This window comes from Suricata suricatta, chromosome 3 (genome assembly GCF_006229205.1).
Source record: "Suricata suricatta isolate VVHF042 chromosome 3, meerkat_22Aug2017_6uvM2_HiC, whole genome shotgun sequence".
Lineage (NCBI taxonomy): Eukaryota > Metazoa > Chordata > Mammalia > Carnivora > Herpestidae > Suricata > Suricata suricatta.
In genome coordinates, this window is record NC_043702.1 from 15,441,718 (window position 1) to 15,457,245 (window position 15,528).

The window sequence follows — 15,528 nt, forward strand, 5'->3', positions numbered from 1 at the left end:
TTAACAATGATTTTCCCACCAAGAGAAGTGCAGGTTTTTGCATGCATTCATATTAGTTTCTTCTCCAGCAGCAAATGGCTTGTATAATTGTATTTTGAGAACTCTCTTGTAGAGAGAGATTTATAGTTTTTTGCTTATAAAAACCTATTTCTATTTTAAAATATAGACTCTCGGCAAGTGTCACCCTGAAGAATTGGGCTCTACTAGACTATTTTGTTACATTTCAGGGGATAGAAAAGCAGGCGGCACTTACACTATTAAGCCACAGCAATGGCGGTGCCACTCGCAACCTCATTACTCATGACTCTCTTTAGTTCAATTATACACCTCTACAGCTAAGGAAGATAGATGGAGGTCATTTGGGAGCTGTAAACCGCAATGCCTTGAATGCAGAACTATGTTTTTAAACTGATTTACACCTTGTTCTCTAGTGTTCTACAGCGGGGGCTTGGATTGAAATGCAGGGACTATGATTGAAAAGGCTTTTTCTTAGTGTTAGCATCTCAGTCCACGCTGGCTGGCAATTATTACCTCCATTAAATGGCAAGGGACAATGAATGTCGCCTTCATTACTTCAGTAGTTGCAGCCAAGCCCAACCCAACCCAAAGGGAAACAGGGGGTTCTTGGTCAGAATACCCCTTGGGGAAGGAGAAATGACATTTATGTCTCTGGTAAGTTTTAACTTGATTGTACAGATTGCTCCAGCAAGAAAGGAATTGGGTAATTGAAAGGAGCAATTTGCTTTTCCACCAGTGACAAAAATACTGTCATGCTGCTCTGATTTAACTCATATATATCTCTCAGTGTGAAAGATGTAAAGTGTACTAAAGGAAGTTAATTAAATAAGGCAAATCCATTCAAAACTTCGCACAGAGAAAGGAAAGATCTTTATGAATTGAAGGTAAGTGTATTTAATGTCCTATAGCCATCCTCCTTTATAGCTTTGGTTTGGCTTCTGTAGCCTCACCTCTAGCTGTTTCTTTAGTGTCTTTTCAGACTGCTGTCACTACTGAGAATTAAAAAGCACACTAGCAAAATAATTGGCAAAAACAAAAACAAAAAAATGTGCGTAGAAGAACATAGTGCCCTTCCCTTCCCTTGTCTAAAGTTGAATGGGAGGGTGTATTAAGAAATATGGTTTCCACTGCTCCAAAGTTGATCTTTTTTTTTCAAGTTTGTTCCTTTATTTTGAGAGAGATAAAGGCGCAGAAAGAGAGAGGGAGAGAGAGAGTCCCAAGCAAGCTCTGTGCTACTGGCACATGGGGCTCGAATTCACAAAACTGTGAGATCATGACCTCAGACAAAACCCAAAGGAGGACACTTAACCACCTGAGCTACCCACACGCCCACTAAGTTTATCTTACTGGCTCACCAGAAATGAAACAATCTAGATCTTTCATACATGATTCCATTGAACATATCCACAGTGCCAAAGTGTTTCATAAAAGTTCACTTCTGAATTACAAGCTATAAAGAATTTTATTCCCACAGATATATTTTCATTTGGAAAGGAATAGATCCTTTCAAGAACTAACTGGAGGCCAGTATGAAATCCATTCTGCTTCCTTCTCAGAAGAAAATAAGAATTGAATGCAAGTCATATACCAGGTCTTCTGTGGCATATTTTCTGTATGAAAGTTAATCTTCAGTTAGATGATTTTTTTTATGAGATGGTATTTAAGAAATTCCTTAGACTCCTAACAGGCTTCAAAACAGCAGACTTATGAAACATTTCATTAACATTTAAAGTTATCTCAGACACACTCCTGAGCTGTAGAAGGTGTTTTTAAGGGCTAAAAGTTTTATGGCCATCCTAATGGTGTCTTATAAAAGAGCCAACACATTCTAGGGCTCTGTTCAGCCTTCAAATTCAAAATATCTATGGAAAAAGTAGAAACTTAAATGAGAAAATGTTTCCCATTCTGCACATTTATTAGTTTGCCTTTGAAATTACATTACTGCTATTAACAAAGAGTCTACCCATTCCATCCTTGAATACCTATGATGTATTCCACATTATCAGAGTCTCCCTTCTTGATCTCATTCCTATATCACACTCCTCCTCAAAGACCACACCTTAGCTGTACTGGTTCTTCTGTTCCTCAGACATGACAAATTTGCCCCATAAATGTCCTCTGCTTGGCTCACCATTTCCCCAAATATATGTGCGACTAGTTCCTGTTCACTGTTGGGCTGAGCTCAAAAGTCCCTCCAGAAAACTTCTGTGATCCCCTCTGTTCTGGACCATTTCCTATCTTATTACTATGTTTATTGTTATTTTCCTTGATCACCATCTGAAATATTTTTGCTTATTTGTGTTATTTATCCATGTCTTTCAACTTTAACACGAACTCCCTAAGTGTAAGAACCTTGTCTTCTTAATGACTGCCAAATCTCCAGACCTTGGAATGACAGGCATGCAACAAACATTACTTGGAATGGATGAATAATAAGTTTCAGAAACCTTAGGAAACTCATAATTATTAAGATAGCAAATTTCTTGCCTAGTTAAAAAAGCTGAGAAATCAGTATAAGTAAACATTGACATTAGTGATTACATATGGGAACCATATAGTAAGTGTTATATGGGAAAACAAGCTATAGAATACTTCACTTAGAAGAACATATTCCTTTGGTTAAAAAAAAAAAAGGAAGAAAAAAAGCATAAGACACCTGGGTGGCTCATTAGATTGAGTGTCCGACTTTGGCTCAGGTCATGATCTCATGGTTCGTGTGTTTGAGCCCCCATGTGTTGGACTCTGTACTAGCAGCTCGGAGCCTGGAGCCTCCTTCAGATTCTGTGTGTGTGTGTGTGTGTCTCTCTCTGCTCCTCCCCAACTCATTCTTTCTCCTTCTCGCTCTCTCTCTCTCTCCCTGAAATAAATAATAAAACAAAAAAAAATTAAAAATAAAGTGATATATACAATGTATTTACATGTAAGTTAGTATATAAACAACACAATTTAGAAAAAATGTAAACAATAGTAATTATTTCTAGGAGAAGGAGTTGCATGGGCTTTTGCTTTCTAAATTCTACTTATCTGTAATATTTTGATTTTTATAATGAATAATCATGTATTCAACAAATAGTTACTGGTCATCTACAATGTCCAGGGGATTCAACCTGATGCTAATTGATATATTAACAAACAAAGCAAACTCCCTACCTTTGCAGAGCTCCCATTCTATTGAGATAAATAGATCCAATGGGGGAAGTAAAGCCAAGCTGGGACATAGAGAAATAGGGAGAGGGCTACTATTTTGGATAAGGTGGTCAGAAAACACCTCTTGGATGAGGTGACTTTTGAGCAGAAACTTAGATGAGGTGTGTCTGTTAGAAGAGTCTAGATTATGCTGTAGTAACCAACAACCACAAAACTTCAGTGTTTGCATGGCAATGGAGCGATTATTTCTCACTCATGCTGGGCTGGTGAGGGCTCTGCAGTCATTGTGTGGTCATCCTGGCCAGCAGGAGCTTTGCCATCTTACAGGGATGCCATCTGGAGCCCATGTCCTACCCTCATAATGACCACAAGAGAGCAGAGGGCTGTGAAATCAAGCAACAGAATTGGATTCAACCAAACCCTTCACTTAGAAGTCACATGTCCCTTGCATTCACAGGTCATTGGCCTATCATTCAAGTAATCTTCTGTGTACCTGGAAGTAAAAGAAACCTGGAGTTAGTGATCATTTAGGATGTGCACTATAAAAAGTAAGCCATGCCCAAATCTGGAAGAAGAGGTTCAAGTAAAGGAGACCCTAAGGTGTGCATATGCTTGTGTTCCATGAAGGTAGGCAATGTATCTGAAGTACAGTAAGTAAGAGAAGAAAAGATGAGTTTGAAGAAGTTGTCTAAGGGTGGATCATGTAGATTCTTGCAGCTCATCATTACTATTCCAAGTACGATGGGAAACCACTGGGAGAGAGCTGAGCTGCACGTGATATTATCTGATTAATAAATCACTCCTGTTATCACAAAAAGACAGCAATGGAGCAACAGCAAAAAAAGATAGACTATCAAACTGAATAGATATGGAAGAGGAAAGAAGATTCGCTACTCTGTTGGATAAACAGAAAAAGACCCAAATGGTTTTAAGATGCATGCAGTTCCAAGGTTTTGATTGCACATGGATAAATCTCTCAGCTCTTTTTTTTAAACAGCAGCTGAAGCTCTAAAATGTCAAAAGACACTAAAAGAATATGAGCTTCTTTAATGTGGATAAACAAATCGATGAGTAGACACAGATGGGTTCTGCATGGAGCTGGTGATAGGGTAACTTTCAACTGAAGGGGCCTAGAAGCTGCTGCTACTACCACTTGGGGAAATGAACCCATGGGCCATTTGAGAGGTTCTACCGTTTTATCAGGTGTTTTATAGTCTCTAGCTCCTTCTCAGTGTTTCTGGACACTCTGGGTTCATGTGTGCCTTCTTGCTAGATTCAAGTAGCCAGAAACAACCCTGGTGTGTTTAGTATGTTTCTAAGAGCTTAAGGTGAATCAAAACTCAGTCTCCAGGATCACACTGCCCAACATCCTGTTCCACCAGGAGACCTGCAGGCGTGCTCTGGTCTATTCCTGCAATAATTAAGTCAGGTTGTAAAGGGCAGATAGTGCCGTAGGAATATAAATTACCAGGAATGGAAGAAATCAGACCTCCTCCAGGCCTTGTAGGATCTATGTGGTGTATTTAAAATAAAAGCAAGAAGTTAAGCTTTCTAAAAAAAAAAATCACTCAGAGGAAAGAAAATATTCACCTCGTTTGTGGAATATGACACCTGACTCTCTTCTTACAGCTACTTTCATCTGTTTATTTCAACAAATAAGCCACACTCGGTTCTCCTTCCTAACCCTGCAGCCAAGACACCACTGAATCTTATTAGTATCACCTACACATGTCTCACATCACACCATTCATTTTTATCCCTACTTTTTTCTTATTCCCATCTTGGCCCAAAACTCCATCATCTCCTGCCTGGACTACAACTTTGCTTCCCAACTGATCTCTAACCTCCACTTGTCTGATTCTGTCGAACTTCCGTAGGTAAGTACAAGTTGTCCTCATCCAAATATGATTATGTCCGCTTCTTTTCTTAAACCTTTTAGTGCCTACCTATTGTTTTCAGACAGAAACCAAAATCTTGGTTCATAAAAAAACGTGATCCACAAACCGTTGCTTGGTCTAGCTCCTGATTATCTTTCAGCTACAAGTTACTCTACTTTTCTTCCTCCAGTAGTGAATTCTAGCCACACTGTTCCCATTTCACTGAAATATACCAAGCCCCTTCCCCTGTAAGGAGATCCACCAAAGCTCTTCTCTAGGCCTAGACTAGAATAGTGTCTCCTTAACCTCCTCTTTCCTTTTGATCTAGTTAACTTGCACTCAAGGTTTGTGCATGGATGTGCCTTCTCTTTCTCTTTCTTTCACTTTCTCTTTCTCTCTTATTTTTATTTATTTATGCTTGCTTCTTTTTAGAGACAATGCTGTCTATAAGGTATCAATTCTTCAATATTTTTGAGACTTGCTTTGGGGTATAATGCATGCCCAATTTTTAGATATGTTCCAGGTATGCATTTAAAAAAATCATGTATTGAGGTGCCTGGGTGGCTCAGTCAGTTAAAAATTTAACTCTTGGTTTCAACTCAGGCCATGGTCTCATGGTTGTGGGGTCTAGCCCTGCATCAAGATCTGTGCTGGCAGAGTGGAGCCTGCTTGGGATTCTCCCTCCTCTCTGCCCCTCTCCAATTTGTGCTATCTCTGTCTCTCTCAAAATAAATAAATAAACTTAAAAAATTTAATATTTTCTCTGTTATATGTAATATTTAGGAACAGTTATTGACAGGTTTATAAATTATATTACTAAAAATACAAATATTTAATTTAACTTTATAATTATTGAAAAATGAAGGTTAAAATCTTCTGTAAGCATGGATCTTTCCATTTCTTCTTGTGATTCTCTCAATTTGTCTTTATTTTTTTGAGTCTGTGTTGTTAGATGCATATGAATTGAGGATTTTCTTATAAAATTTTCTTTTTTCATTGTGTATTGCTCTTCTGTGTCTCTTATGTTTTTTGAAAAAGACTATACCTTTTGCTTAAAGTCATTTTCATTTGAAGTTTTTCAAACTATGATTGCTCTTTTTTTCTTTTTGAGAGACAAAGAGAGAGAGAGAGAGAGAGAGAGAGAGCACAAGAGCATTAGGAAGAGGGCCATAGGAGCAGAGAGAAGATCTTAAGCAGATTCCACACTGAGTGTGGAGCCCAATACAGGGCTCAATCCCATGACTGTGAGAGTATGACCTGAGCAGAAATCAAGCGTGGGATGCTCACTGACTGAGCCACCTGCCTAGGTACCCCTTTATGATTGTTTTTAAGATTGACTTTTGGGACAGTGGCTCAGTTGGTTAGGCGTCCAGCTTCGGCTCGGGTCATGATCTCATGGTTCATGGGTTTGAGCCCCGCGTCAGGCTCTGTGCTGATAGCTAGCTCAGAGCCTGGAGCCTGCTTCAGATTCTGTGTCTCCCTTTCTCTCTGACCCTCCCCTGCTCGCACTGCCTCTCTCTCTCTGTCTCTCAAAAATAAATAAAAAACATTGAAAAAAAATTAAAAAAAAAAAGATTGACTTTTACCTCTGGTATTTTGAGGTTTTACTATAAGTCTAGGTATGAATTACTAGTTTTTTGTCCTTCAGAAAGATTATTTTGCTTCCTTAACCCAAGGATTAATTTCTTTGGTCAAATGAGAAATCTTTCATTCTTATCTTTGAAAATTACCTTTCTCATTCTCTCTACTCTCTTTCTTTAAGAAATGCTACTAGTGGATAATGGCTTTCTTATTCTATTTTCTACTTATCTTTTGTTTAAAGTTTATTTATTTATTTTGAGAGACAGAGCACATGTGCGCAAAAGAGGGAGGGGCAGAAAGAGAGGGAGAGAGAATCCCAAGCAGGCAGCTGGCTGTCAGCTCCCAGCCCGACTTGGGGCTCAGTCCTATGAACCATGAGATCATGAACTGAGCTAAAATCAAGAATTGAATTTTTAACTGACTGATCCACCCAGGTGCTCCTGTCCTACACACATATCTTAACTTCTTTTATAAAAAAAAAATTCCTTTCCTTTATCTCTCTGAACTTCATTCTGTGAAATTGTTACATCTATTTTCTAGTATACTATTGTTTTCCTAAGTTTGTTTGATACTATGTTTAATCTATTTACTGAGCCTTTTATTCCAAAGACTTTGTGGGGTTTTTTTTCTTTTAATTTCTGGAAGTCTCATTTTGTCTTTTGCTTATAGTGTCCCAATAAGATTTTGATTTTTTTATTGTTCTTTTCTCTATTTAGCCATATTAAACATGCTTGTTTGATACTGCCCTGTGATTGTTTCATGTTATCTCAACTTCATGAGATTCTTGCCTTGTTATTTATTGTCAGCTTTATAATTATTTTTATCATAGAATACCCCTTCCCCTGAAATATCCTTTATGGCCTTTTTGGGGATTATATCTTGAGAAGAGTTTTAGTACTTCTTCCAGGAACCATCTTAGATATTATTTTCCGAGGATCAATGTTTATATTAACAGACCTTGAGGGTATATAATAGCTAGGCAAACATAAACAATGTTTCTTGTTGTTTACATAATCCACTGGGCAACCTATTTCTTGCCTATCCTTCCATGAAGGGTATAGTTCTTTGAACATTTTAACTTTATGTGGGGAGTTCTGACTCTCTGCCTCCCACTGACCCACGAACTGTTGACATAAAAACTCAGGCCCCTACTCTACAAATCCTGTGGTTCTCACCTGCATGTTCATTCCCAGTGAGCTTCATTGTAACTGCATTGGTAGTCCTTCTGGTATTCTAGTATTCAATATTCTCTGCTTTTCTAGCTTTTTACAATTTCTCTTTATTTGAATTCAGCTATATAGATATATATGAATGTTTATTATCTATGCTGCACCCACATGATACTGGGAGAATGAGGAAAATAATTGTAAGCTGATGTAGAACTATTTCCAGGAAATATTGTTGAATAAAAGAACAAGGTACAACAGAAAACATGCACTATGTCATGTTTTATGTAAGAAAGAAGAAAAAATTTAAATGCATAAATAAATTTAAGTATGTGCATGCAGGAAGTTATTTTTGTAGAAGAAACATAGGAAGGCTAATTCAGATTCTAATTAAACATTGTTTTAACTATGGGAGTGGGTAGACACATGGAAGAGAAAGGTCAGGGATTATAGTGAAATATCACCAGTATATGTTTTTATATATTTTGACTTTCAATATTTGAAAGTGTTTGACATGTTCAAAAATTACAGCAATTAAGGTCATCTTGGTGGCTTTTGGTTATGTGTCTGACATTTGATTTCGGCTCACGTCATGATCTTGTGGTTCGTGGGTTTGGCCCCACATTGGGCTTCATGCTGACAGTGCGAAGCCTGCTTGGGATTCTCTCTGTCTCCCTCTCTCTCTGTTCCCCCACCCCTGTCTCTCTCAAAGTAACTAAAACTTTAAAAAGTTATATCACATAAAAAAGATATAAAGTTTAGTATATACAGAAACAAATGGAACTAACTGTATATTAAACTGATAATGTAATCACACAGATAAAATTATTAACTTTCATAATTTTTACACACACTAATCTAATGTATACACTTAATGAGCTATAAACAGTCTAAGGTTAAAAGGAACTACAAAGGAATTTTGAAGTTTAATTAGAAAGGGGTTTTATTGATATTAATATTGGTATAGTAAATATGAAACAATCTTGGATCTAATATAAGAGGAAACAAATGAGTACATATATTGATGTTGGAAATCAGCCTTCTGACCATGGAAGAAAGAGATTTAAATGTGGAATGGAGAAAAAATAAAAAAGAATCCCATGAAGCTGCATCTGAAAATATCAGTATGAATTCATGGTTTAGAACTCTTAATTCTTAGCTCTCTCCATTGAAAGGGCCCAAGAAGTAGTGGCATCCATTAGTAACAAGTATACTAACTGCTTGGATCTTGCTTCCCAAATGACTCCTCCCCACCCCCACCCCACACTGTTCTATGCTTGTATGGATACAGAGAAAGTTGGGAAAATAGCCACTAAAGAGTTTGCAATGATAATGAAGTGGAGAGAGTGGGCAGTGAGCAGACTGAAAAATGGAAGGGTACATATTCACGTAGATTAACCTGTTGCCGTGACCAGACACTACTTCTACAATTCAAAAATTCTAATACAGTAAATAAAAACAATATACACAAAATGAAAGGAGAACTGCTTCTGTGTCTTTTAAGCAAGAAAGCAAAATGAACCTTGCTCTATTCTTTATTTAAAAATTTTAATAATATTAAGGAAGACGCTTGTGGTGGTGAGCATGGGTGTTTTATGTAAGAGATGAATCACTAAATTCTGCTTCTGAAACAAATATTATATTCTATGTGAACTAACTAGATTTTCATGTTTTTAATGTTTATTTTAGTACTTTTGAGAGAGAGAGACACAGAGTATGAGTGGGGAGAGGCAGAGAGCAAGAGGGAGACTTAAAATCTGAAACAGGCTCCAGTCTCTAAGCTGTCAGCACAGAGCCCGATGCAGGGCTTGAACTCCATGCCATTCAAAGACAGAAAGGCAATCTCTTGTACTCCTCCTGCATCTTTGAAGTCATAAAAAAACCCACATGGTGTATACTTCTATTATGTCTTTATTTCTGTCCTACAAATATCTAGAATTCATTGCTTTATGATGTCTAATTGGAGTCCAGTTTTTATTTTCTTCTCTTTAGCTGGCACCATTTCTTAACTTTTCTCTTAATGCATTATTTAATGAATACATATCTGATCCTTTCTTCCCATGACCAGCCCAGCCCCCTGGGGAAAAGCTCTCTGATATTACACTTGCTGCATGTTCAGTGCATGGATATTGTTGATGCTGATACTCATAAATGGACTGGGAATAGTGTACCTGAGTATGGCTGGACTCCAGCGTGCCTTTTACAGAGTTTTATTGCAGTTTAAGCCTTTACCTATTTAAGTAACTTGTTCTTTCTCCAAAGAAGTGTATGATTATCTCTTTATCCTTGAGATTCAGCAATTGAATAAGAGTATACCAAGAGGAGTATCTTATAGATCTTTCTTGGCAAACCCTTTAAAACTGTAGGCACAGTTCTTTCCAGCTCATAGAAATTTTCTGCTACTAGTTTATACTTGCTTGCTCCTCCATCTGTTTCTTATTTCTATCCTGCATTTATTATTATATACACATAAGACCTCATCTGTCCATCTATGAAGTCTCTTCTATTTTCTGTCCCAGTTTTGATCACTTTGCATTTCAGTTCTAGAGTTTGAGAAATTTCTTCTACTTGATATTTCAGGAACACTTTGTCCTCTGTTTTATTTTTTATTCATTTATTATGTTTTTTACTTCAATATAATATTTGTCATCGCCCAAAGCCTTTTTTTGTGTTAGTCTTAAATCCACTCTACTATTCTAATTGTGCAAGTTGTCAGCTGTCTCCTTAGACAGCTCAATTTCAGTAGGAGACTATTCTATTTATGTTCCCTTCTCTGGCTCTTGAGTATTTTGTTTTGTTTTGTTTTCTTCTCTCTCCTCCATTGTGATCCTACAATGTCAGTTCTCCAGATGCAAGGGGATGTTAAGAGGCGGTAGTCTCTGTGGTCTAATGTGCAGCAGACGGGTACAGTGTTTAGAATTCCTGATGTGATCTCAAGGCTTTCCTTGTATCATGGATGGAGAGGACTCTACCCTTCTGCTCACTCCTCCTAAGCCCTTGTGGGCAAAGATGGCCCAGCACAGTCCCAAGGGCAGATGCAGTTTCACTGAGAGTTCTGGGACTCCCCACCCCCACCCAGGTGCTGATCAGGTGCCTGGTGGTCTCCTCTGCTGGTTCCCAGGTCCTGAGAAGAAAAGGACCTTTATGGCTTTTTACTGATGCTTTCCAAACTCACCTGCCTGCTGGCCTCAGGAGTTACTTGCTAAGAAGGGACAGATGAGTTGGAATAAAGTTGAAAGTAGAAAAACGGTGGAGACTCTTGTCTTCCCAGAATCCCTTGCTTCCTCTTGAATTTAGTTTGATATTAAGTAATTTTTCTTCTCTGGAATCCATACCTCAGTCAATTAATATTTACATAGATTGTTGGTCTGGGGGCAGTTGTCTTGTACAAAGGTAACTACAATTAAAAGCATTGTCAGCATTATGTAAAGATAGTAAAGCAAGTAAATATGCTTGAATGTTCGTTAAACCTCTGTTTTGGAGAACATTTACCAAAGTAATTTTATTTTTTGGAGGGGAGAACAGGTGGGGGTAAGGAGGGAAAAGGAGAAGGAGAGACATTCTAATGACTCCTGATGTCCAAATGAAAAGAGCTTTGTAAATTTTTAAAATTATTTAACAACAGGCCACTTATGCCCCTTTCCCTTACAAAACAAAATACTTTCAAAATTCATAAAGTAAAGAGAAAAAAATCCCAGATTTCTTTTCATAATTACACATACATTAACGCCTTTTTAAAAATACTCTTGGGGAGTGCCTGGGTGATCCAGTCTGTTAAGCATCCAACCCTTGATCTCGGCCCAGGTCATGATCTCTTGTGAGATTGAGCCCCATGTGGGGCTCCATACCGATATTGCAGAGCCCATTGGGATTCTTTCTCTCCCTCTCTCCCACGCTCATGCTCTTTCTCTTAAAATGAATAAATAAATTTAAAAAACTAAATAAAAGTTTCTTTTTAAGTGGTGAAAAAAGAATAGACCAAGCCCAAATTTTCTGCTTCCATCTGATGGGTTAGGGAGAGGCACTCAAGTGGTATATATACTTTTATGGCTTATCATTTTAGGCTAGAAACATAAGCAGGTACTTCCTGTATTCGTTTTCCATCACTATATGACAGATTAGCACAAATGTAAAGGCTTGGAATGACATGCATATACTATCTCACAGTTTTTAGGGGTCAGAAGTCTGGGTGCAAGCAGCAATTGAAATGTTGACTGTGGCTTATTCTGGGGAAGGATTCACTCCCCACTCATGACTTTGTTAGCAGCTCTCCGTTCCTGATGGCTGTCAGAAGGAGAGCTTCAGTTTTTTGCTGGCTATCGACTGGAGGTCACCCTCAACTTCTAGAAGCCACCCATCATTCTGTGCCATGTGGCCCTCTCCATAGGCAGTTCACAACATGGCAACTTGCTGCTTCGGAGCCACCAAAGGAGAAAATCTATTAGAACAAATCTGTTAGTGAACGTGATCGTGATCGTGAGTGGCAACTCTTCACTTTTGGCATAATCCATTCATTAAAAGCAGGGCATGAGCCCTTCCCAAACTCAAGGAGAGAGGATTATACAAACCTAGGAACATCAGGAACCAGGAATCACAAAGAGTGGGGAGAGTTAGCTTACAGTCTATCTGTGATACCTCCTGTACTACAAGGATTAATTTATTTGTATGCTTACTTCTATAACTGTACTAATATTGCATAGTAATAAGTGATTAAGAGGTTAACTCATGTCTGAATTCAAGTTTCGGGTTGAATATTTCCAACTTTGTATGATCTCAGGTCATTTTCATAACCTTTGTGTCTCAATTCCCTCATCATTAAAATCAATATGGTACTATGGTATCTACTTCATAGAGTTGCTGTAAGAATTAAATAACAGTAATCGTTTTAAAGCACTTAGTGTCTTAAATTTGTGCCTGGAACATATTAAGTGCTCGTAAAACTTAATGAATATAAAACATAAATATATAATAGGACATCTTTAAAGGTAACTCAAAAATAAATGTAAATAAATAAAGTTCTAGTGGGTTCTTCCTATATTCTTGGAAATGGTTTTATATGCCTCTTATGGTCCACAGACTCCACTTGGAAACTGCTGTCTAAACTACCATGCAGACTATGGAATTCTGACAATAATCCCATTCACAAAGTAGAATAGACATTCATTTACATAAAATCACAGAATTCTAAAGCTGGAAGAAAGCTTCGGAACCATTTTACCCAGCCTCTCCTGTTTTATAGATAAAGAATTAAAAATCCAGAGGTTACATGGCTCCAAAGTACTGGAAGAAATAAAAGAAGGGATGTCCCTTAGATCTCAAAGAAAGGATCCATGAGACAAAAGACGGTCATACTTTATTCAGCCTAGAGTAAAACAATCTATATACAATTCAACACTATCATTATGTACCAGTATGTTCCTGTAAGTATCTTACCAATTCAGGGGATAGCCATTTTAGATATTCCAGTGTCTGACTTCTGTATTAGATTTTAAAATCTTTCTTAGAAAACCCTAAAAACAAGTTGTGTTGAGTTGGTAGTTATGAGACATATTTACTGGGGATAATCCCCATAAAATAGAATACTTAAATACTACTTAATCGCAGTGGGAATGATAGATAACATACTAATAGTATGTGCATCCAATGGGCATTGTTGGATGATTGGAGTCCCCCATTTAGGGTCCTACTTAATTATACTTTCTATCATGGCAGAGGCTTTGATGCCTTTTGTTAATCAGTATCACTCTAAACCACTACGGGACATTCAGCCAATCAGACCGCTCAATTACTGTGGTTGAATGTCCTGACCTCATGAATATGAATAGTGGATGTACACAATAGCGCAGTACTTTTAATGACAATGAAACTGCCATGAGGGATGAAAGAAAGTGTGGATTTAAAAAAATAATTAAAATTGCAAAGAGAAAAATCATAATTAGCTGTGAGGATTACATATATTTGTTAAAATGCTTCTCACTTGCCTTTTGGACAAAGAGCCGGAGTGAGTCATTTTATACTTCATTTCCTCTCGATATGGATGTCCCAATTGCTGACAGCTGGACCTATCTTGCATTTAAATAATATAAAAATCCATGTAAATATTTGGAAAATGGAAGCAGAAGGATGAGAGTTCATACAGGCTCTTAAAGTGTAATGAGGTTTAACTGCAAATATAAACTTGGATGGTGCCTGATCCTATATCATAGTTCAAAGGCAGCACAATGCAAAGGGTGTCAGTCAAATTCTAGGAAACTAAACAACCTTGTGAAGAAGAGACCATATAAAACATGTAACATTTAGTTGCTTAGTCCTCTTATCCCATGCTCGCTCCTTCCAAAAAGTGCTATGCTTTTGTTTGCTAAGGTTCAAAATATAAAGCAAAATGACAAAGTGAAATCATTTGAGAAAGGTAAAACAAAAAGATACAGATTTGAGTCATAAAGGAAGACATGGATAAAGTCAGTGTGCCAACTTGCACACCGTGACGTTTTCTTTGAAGGGGTTGGAATGATCTGAATTCACTTGCAGAGTCCCAGAAGTTACAAGGAGCGCATAAGGAAAGCAGAGTCTTCAAGAAGACATCACTAATGACTGAAGATGATCTCTCTTAACCGTGGCATCCATCCCCACCAATGAGTCTTCTATCAGTCTCTCCCTCATTGTTGCACTTGTACAATGGAAGATGGGGCATTGTATAGTGAACTTGCGCATCTTAAAAAGGATACAGGGCTTCATGAAATAGGTGCAAGTCAGAGGGAAACTGCTTGAAGCCCAAGCCCTTGGCAAATGAAGACCTGGCAGTCAGGTTAGTTAACAACTAAATAAGGGAAAATAGATGAGGAAGACACCATTGGTATATACTTCAAAAGCGAAAGATTTGAATATCAAAGGATTAAGAAAGCCCCTTGGGAAAATCAATGAAGCTCTTGAATATTTCTGCAGAAATGACCTTCTATATCTCACCATGAAAGTCAAATGTGAAAGATGTCTTACTAAGCTATTATAGAATCTTATCAGAATAAATGCACCAAATAATCAACATAAGGCTTGTTTTCTCTTTGTTATAAGTATTTTAAGTATTTGAAAAAATAAACTCTGAAAATAATTTTAATTTCATTTTTTGAGATAAAATATCTATCAATCCTTTCTATGCCTTCCAATCTTCTATCTCCCATCCCTACTCATCCCCTGCCATGATCATCTGCCAGAGAATTCTGGTCTTTGATCTAAAAGCTTTTTTTTTTAGCATTAATTATTGCTAATAATAAGTGCCGTATATGTGCTTGTAAGAGTGGATCCCTGTTTTCTGGTAGCAAAATCCAGGAGGAAAGCACCATTCGTTGTATGATTCACAGTGTGCCTGAGATTTTCAAAAAAGTCAGCTGCTCATGTTTGAAAAGTCACGTGTACTCCTGCTACCAAGCCTGGACCCACAAAACCAGGATACAATGAGATGTAGAACAAAAACTCAAACAAAAACAATTCTCGTTCTTGCAATAAGCACAACTCTGATTTCCATGGGGTTATGTTTTCACTGTAGTTCATAAGATAAGTTAATGGTTCCTCATAAGAGCTGAGTTATTAGATAAATAAGTTGTGTACCAGACTGATGTGGTTTTGCTTCAATGACCAGCATTTATATTTTTAAACTAAAAAATTTTTTAAAATATAATTTATTGCCAACTTAGCTAACAGTGTATACAGTGTGCTCTTGGCTTCAGGAGTAGATACCCTTGATT

The 15,528-nt window shown here is 37.5% G+C and overlaps 1 long non-coding RNA gene across 1 annotated transcript; it reads left to right on the top strand.

The window, feature by feature from the left end:
* Positions 1 to 13,056: 13,056 nt before the first annotated feature.
* LOC115286361 lies at positions 13,057 to 14,828 on the top strand. Its single transcript, XR_003906025.1, has 2 exons — positions 13,057 to 13,209; positions 14,318 to 14,828. It is a non-coding gene; the product is annotated as an uncharacterized LOC115286361 (long non-coding RNA).
* The last annotated feature ends 700 nt before the right edge of the window (positions 14,829 to 15,528 follow it).